This window comes from Dermacentor silvarum, chromosome 1 (assembly GCF_013339745.2).
Source record: "Dermacentor silvarum isolate Dsil-2018 chromosome 1, BIME_Dsil_1.4, whole genome shotgun sequence".
Lineage (NCBI taxonomy): Eukaryota > Metazoa > Arthropoda > Arachnida > Ixodida > Ixodidae > Dermacentor > Dermacentor silvarum.
In genome coordinates this window covers 395,209,660-395,216,899 of record NC_051154.1, presented here as the reverse complement: position 1 = coordinate 395,216,899, position 7,240 = coordinate 395,209,660, and positions in this window count along the sequence as shown.

Sequence of the window (7,240 nt, the reverse complement as noted above, 5' to 3'; positions counted from 1 at the left end):
GTTTGGAGAAAATTATCAGCTGTTTGCTCACAGTCACGGTAATATTTAGTATGTTCGTGTGTGTGGAAGATTGCGAGTGCGTGATTTTATTCCTGGAACGGCTTGGAGACGAGGGCTCCAATGCATGCATGTTGGTCCAAATTTATAACAGCATTAACCCCATAAAGTTCCAGAATTGAAAATCTTTTCAAGCACACCTTTGGAAATGTCAGTGCACCTTTCGCGTCAAAGTTTGAGAACTTTATACCCATAAAGTTTCGGAATTGAAATCCATGCGCTCCGTAGATTCCGCGGCCGCTGCGAGATGCCGCAACGCGCCCGCCCGCTATCGAAAAGCCTATGAAAGTTTGTGCTCAGATGAGGCTCCTTGCGTTACGTGACTCCAGGTGCAAGGGCGTTGCTACGAAATCCAGCCCGAGTTCGCAATGTTCGTGCCGAAATGTCGTTTCGAGCGTGAAAAAGACATTGTAGACAAAATCCAGAATGATTCGCGGCGTCGGTGGTAGTTTTGGTCGGCGGTGCATGCCGGCACGAAAACATTTCGGGGGGGGGGGGGGGGGGGAGGTGCTGAAGCCCCATCAGCACCCCCCCCCCCCCTGGCTACGCGCCTGAGATATACCTAAATCTACCGATTCCACATCACGCCTATCTGTGCGAGCCTATCGTCCAATCAGCCGAACAAATACAGACTATAAAGTATACACTAACTTTTGGGCAGAAGGTTACAAAGCATAATAACATGGTTGATCCACTTCAAACATGTGGCATAAAGGGTAGGTCAATTACCACCAACATACACGTAGCAAGAACAGTACTTGAGCATTGTGATGACTTTTCTGGTAGGGTTGCTATCCTACAATTGGACCTAGAAAACCGTTCGATAGAGTGAAGCACGGAATTCTTTTCGATGTTTTATAACACGTAAATATGGGATCAACCTTAAAAGAAGGTATCAGAATGTGCTGTACAGACGTTTCTACAAAAGTCATAGTTAACAGAACACTCAGTACCAGCATTCAAGTCAGGTCTTCCGTGAGACAGGGATGTGGTTTATCGCCTCTACTGTTTGCCCAATATATAGAGTCACTGTGCCTAAAGATAATAGAAGATAGCAACATCATGGGTTTTAGGGTGGGCTACAGTGAAGTCAAACTGCTTGCGTACGCGGATGACGTCGCTGTTTTTTGTGACGACATGCAAAGTGTAAGTTTTCTGTTATTATTGTGACAAAGTATTGTACAATTATGTGGGGCAAGTCGACTGGTATATGGTATGGAAAGTCGGAGGATTCACCTTCACTTTTCGCAAAAATGCAGTGGACAAATGTGCTGACCAAGTACTTAGGGGTACTCTACAACGCTACCAGGACACAAACGATTATTGGCAAGAAGAAGTGGAAGAAATGAAGGCGAAAACGGCAAAGTTGGGTGGACGAGATCTATCCATGTTCACCCGAGCAACAGTGTGTAATGTATTCTTAGTGGCCAAATTTGGTATGTGCTGCAAGCATTATGCGCATAAAGAGTCAGTATACAAAGAATACACGTGATCTTTATTTGGGGTTCCGTCTGGGAGCAAACCAGTCGCACCAATTTGTTTAGGACTGTGAAAAGTGGGGGGCCTAGGGTTGGCTCATCTTTTTTTACGGCAAGTCGTTTCCAGATTTTTGTTTCTACGTGATCAGAAAGATCCGTTTTTGTGCACAGTCCTTCAAACGCGTTTGCGTAACGCGCTACCTCAATTTGTTGTGTCCTCAAATTACACAATTGGACCTAGGCTCAGAGGCTTCCTGCGAGAAGTCGTGTTGTCTTTTGAATTCTTACACGCACGCTTTTCAACAGATTACCTTGCATCTGTTAAGCGGAAAAGACTACAAAGATTTATTTGATGTCTCATTGCCAGTGCATGTTTATCATTCAATGTACTACGCTGAATCCAGTGGAAGAAATGGGATGCAAAGAGTGAAGCGGATGCTGATACAATCATCCGTAAAAACTTTCTTCTTTCAGTTACACAGTGGAACGCTCCCAGTGAAGCCATGGCTAAGGGAAAGAGGAATCTTTGTGCCGTGGTCCGTGCATTGTCTCAGATGCAGGCAACCAGGAACAATTGAGCATATGTTTCTTGATTGTTCAGATGCAGTGTTCCTATGGGACATCCTACAACGAACTTTGAAAGAAGAATTGCCGTTTACACCGTACGCCATCCCCTTCTTGCCAACTGAAAACGCAGATAAGCCATGTGATATGTTTATGGCACTGTGTTTACACAGCCTCTGGAAGACTCGAATGGATGTTCGCCATGAGAGGCTAGTTGTTCGTCCTGCGAGAGACCATTTTATGGAAAGCATGCTATATCTGCGTGAAGCTTATCGAGCGAGAACGGAACCGCCCGAATGGATACATGTATTGGATGAACTAGTGGCGATCAAGTGCTTTAAATGCGAAGCGTTTCTTGCCGGCGGCTCTGTCCGTCCCTCCCGCGGCGTCCCACACCCCCACAGCGCATGCGTGTCCACTCCCTCTTACTCTCCTCTCCTACGCTCCCCCATTTCTCTCTAGAAATCCTCTATGGAGCGGCGCCCGCGTGCTACACCCCCACAGCGCATGCGCGTCCCTTCCCCTTATCTCTCCTCTCCTACGCTCCCCCCGCCCTTTCTCTCCTCTAGGAATCCTCTACGGAGCGGCGCCAGCGTCTGGAAGACGGCGCCAGCGTGCTACACCCCCACAGTGCATGCCCGCCCCCTGCCCCTCTCTCTCCTCTCCTACGCTCCCACCTTTCTCTCCTCTAAGAATCCGAAGTTGCGCGCACGACAGGTGGTGCGACAGCTGCATACTCCACTGGGGGCGCCACGATATTTCCGTGGTATGAAAATTACGGAGCGCGCGCGCTTCATTCTCTCTCCTGTGCAGCGCCGCGGTGAGCGCTCGGGCCGCTTCCACGAAACCATCTCCCGCTCAAGCTAACCATATCCCCGCTGCTTCGCATCCAGACATGGTTTCCTTTAGCGGGAGATGGAGTAATTTTTTTAACTATTTGCAAGGACCCAAGACGGTCATTGCTTTTATCATTGTAAAGTGTATATGTTCATGTCATCTGTGTATGTCGAAGACCGGCAATAAAGAAAAAAAAGCAGAGTGGCGCAGTGGAAGCGTGCTGGGCCCATAACCCAGAGGTCCATGGATCGAAACCACACTCTGCTACAGAAATATTTATTTTTCTCACATTTTATAGAAATATCTAATCAGCGTGCTCTTTCTTGACGGCGTGCAATATTTTATGCCGTGAGTCGCACTTATGCGCAACGCCTCCTTTACGTGCTTTAAGAAGCTTAAATCGTTTATTACAAATGTGAATAAATTTACCTGCAGCCGTAACAGTAAAGCAGAGTGGCGCAGTACCTGCTTCCGGCAGCCGAGCTGAGCGGTCAGCAGAATCATGGACTCCAGTGGAGCGGCGACAGCGGCCCTCGTTAACCGCGGAAACAGGTTTAACAGTGAAGACGACACAGGATATTAGATTATTTTGCCTCCCCTGCCAAAGGGACGCGTTGCGCTAAACACTGTCTTTTTGCACGGCGACGTGCGAGCTAGACCCTACCCAGCTGAGGATTTTCGAGACGCTCTTGTCCCAACAGGATTGCTGCCGGAGGTGCTGGCCCTTGGGGCTTACCAGATAAACCACGTCTGGGCTGTAACCATGAACAACGCCGACGCCACAAAACGGCTGCTGGACGTCAAGGAGCTCAAGGTAAAGGGGCGGCGCTGCATGGTGGTTGACCCTCAAGACCAGCACGTGCGGCTGCGTCTTCATTGGCTAATACATGGTGTGGCTGATGAAGACGTAAGAACGGCGCTGGCGGCCTTTGGAAAGGTCGTTCAGGTCACCCGAGAGCGATGGCGGGTACAAGGGATCAGCGACAAGGGGACGACTACCCGCTCCGTGTTGCTCAAGAGCGGCGTGAAGCTGGAAGACCTCCCGCACCAAAGCAGGGTCGCAGGTGAACTGGCACTTGTTGTCGTGCCTGGCCGCCCAATGCAGTGCTTGCGCTGCCATGGCACTGGTCATGTACGTAGGGAGTGTAAGGTTCCTCGATGCGCGCAATGCCGCCGATTTTGGTCACTCGGAAGACAAGTGCATACGTACAGTCAACCACAAAAGTTTGCGGACCACGCGAGCGCGTGGCCAAGAGCCTCTTCGCGACACTTCCGCTACGTCACCAGCGATCGACAGCAGCGCTACGTTGAAGACGCATCCCTCCTTAAATCTATGGCCTGTCTATTTTCGCACTGTGCGCAAATATTTTCTACCTATCTCTTTCAACGTGACGCGCTCTTTGTTAGCCAGGGCTACTTGCTTATATTTTGAGAGCAGAATATCAGTACAAGTAATCAGACAGCGTATTCTTCGGCTGTTATCAGTTCTATTTTCGCGTAGCCACGCTGTTTTTTTTTTTTTCGTGAGTGCGTGAGTGAGCGGTGAGGCAGCCATGGGACACAGATGCTTAGTCAGTAGGCAGAATTTTTCCGTTCCTCCCCCATCGCTAAGTGACAGTAGCGGCCGGGATTTGATCGCCTGCGCCCAGGTTTTGCTGCGCAAAGCCCGAACCACCGCGCTGCTATAGTGGTTACATTTAGAAAAATAAGAAATAATCGGGTGCGATGACTCTTTTTATAACCCTTTGCGACATGGCGTCCTCGTTTGGGGACTCGAACTTCGGAGGCGCGTCCCACGCCACGTGTTTCTTCAAATGACCTAAAACTCAGTGTGCACATTCGTGTCCGCTTCCTGATGGGACAACTATCGGTCAGTTAACTTCATTGTCCTGCGTATTGCTGCAGATGATCACTTTGCTGGAGACACTACCATGTTAGACAATCGTTCGACGTGCCGCGTTCCAAGACCAACGTCAAGAGTATTTTTTTCTCCGGTCGACACGAATACAACCGAAAAAGCAAGTGTGCATGCGTTTCGGGCCTAATAGTTGATTCTTTTTATGCAAGCATTGAAGCTGACGGATTTCAGAATAATTAGATAATGAGTTATACGCTAATTATTATTATTTTTTACTGAAACTCGCACAAAACAGCACATTGCTTCGTCTTCTTTCTTGGAATGTAATAGTGAGCGTCTTGAAATGATGCCATGCGCATTTGACGCATTTGCAGACAGTGCATCATAATTCGTGTCTGAAGGGGATGAATTTATTCACAAGACATTTACAGAAGTGTCATGAAACATAGGTCTCTCAATGATCTAGTAGGAAGTGAAATGTCCGCCGTTTTCTAGCACCTTATTGATGCATGTGGGCATCGACTCGTACAAAGACTCAGTAATCTCCGGTCGACCGCGCAGGCTTTCCCATTCTTGTGCGATCGCTTGCCACAGCGTATCGGCCGTGCGGCCGCGGTTGGCTCGTGTGGACAGCCGTTTCTTCAACATGCCCCAGACATTTTCTATGGGATTCAAGTCGGCGCCACATGGAGGCCACTCAAGCTGGCAAACAGCATGTTCTTCTAGCAATGACTGGACGATACGTGCTTTATGGATCGGGCTGCGGTCGTGTTGAAAAAAATAGCAGCCGTCGCTGAAGGGACCGTCCAGCGCATACGGAACGAGGTGTCTAGTGATGACGTCGCAGTACCGTGACGCAGTGAAGGGCCCTTCCAGACGCACAAGGGGACCAAGGCCATCTTTGCTGATTGCTCCCCACACGCTCACGGAACACCGTCCACTGGATAGAACACTCTGTGTGTAATTAGGCAGATGGATGGATGGATGAATAACTTTATTAGTGTCCTTTAGGGCGCGTGCTAGCGCGCAGCGGGCCGCTCCCACGTCGGGACAGAAAGGCCGAGCCTCTCCGCCGCGTCGCGGGCCCGTTGGACAGCCCATAACTGTTCTTCGAGGTTGGGGCTGCGTAGAACCGCATCCCAACGTGAAGAACTGTTGCTTTCATCGCCGCGTAACGCGGGACACCGCCAGAGCATGTGAGGTAAGCTCGCTAAGTCATTGCATAGTGCACATGTGTTTGTTGTCTGAATTTCGGGGTACATTTTGTGAAGAAGTAGGGGGTTTGGGTATGCCCCCGTCTGTAGAAGCCTTAGTGTTAAAGCCTGAGGTCTATTGAGTTTACAATGCGGGAGGGGGTAGATCCTACGAGCCAAGTAAAAATGCTTAGTAATTTCGTTGTACGAGAGAGGAGAGTCCCGATAGTCAGTACCCCCAACGTCATGCTGCCCGGTGGTACTCGTAGCTACGCGGTTGATAATTCCTCGCGCAGCATTGTGTGCCGACTCATTGAGGTTGGGCGGGGCACCCTCGATCTGTCCCATGTGGGCTGGAAACCAGATCACTGTGTGTGGCTTGATCTGCTTGCTTCCTAGTATCCCTAGGGCCAGCTCGGATATGGTTCCTTTGGCAAATGCCCGAACGGCTGATCTCGAGTCACTGTAGATTGATGTCCTCTTGTCGTCCAATAAGGCCATCGCTATTGCAGCCTGCTCTGCGGTCTCAGAGGACGTCGTCCGAATCGAGATTGCGTTCGTTACTTTACTTTCATGGTCTACGCTAACCGCAGCGAAGGCCTGTCCGTCGGCGTAGCGAGCTGCGTCTACAAAACTGTTCTCCGAAGCCCGTTCCCGAGCCTTTTCCAGGAGGGCCTTCGCGCGCGCCCGACGTCTTCCCACGTTGTGTTCCGGATGGACGTTTCGTGGGATCGGGGCGACAGATTAGGCAGATATCTGCAAGAAATAGCATACAATTGGGTTCCAGCGGCGCGTCTAAAAATGTTGCGATTCCTCTTGCGTATGAACTTTATAATGCTGTTATAGAGTTGCAATAGAAAACGTGCAAACATCATTAGATAGTACTGAAAGACCCACTGGCAGCTTTTAATTAGCTTCAGAGTAAGTAGTACTATGAAACAATCGTTAATGTTTTCAACATAATACCACTACAGAAAAATCTCGTAATGTCCAAAAGCTCATTTTACGTGAAACATGTTGTGATGCAGAATTAGCTTCGCGAATTAACTGCCAATACACTGTAAACACACCTGCAGTTTAGTGGACGCCAAACCCGCTTCCGTTGGTCCCAGCGCGTGGAAAAAGTTGACTCGTCGCTAAAGATGACATCGCCCCATTTCTCTGTTGTCCAATCTTTCATTGCTGTAGCGAACATGAGTCGTTCTTGTAGCTGGCTCTCTGAGAGGCAGGGCTTCTGTGCTGCTACGAAAGAC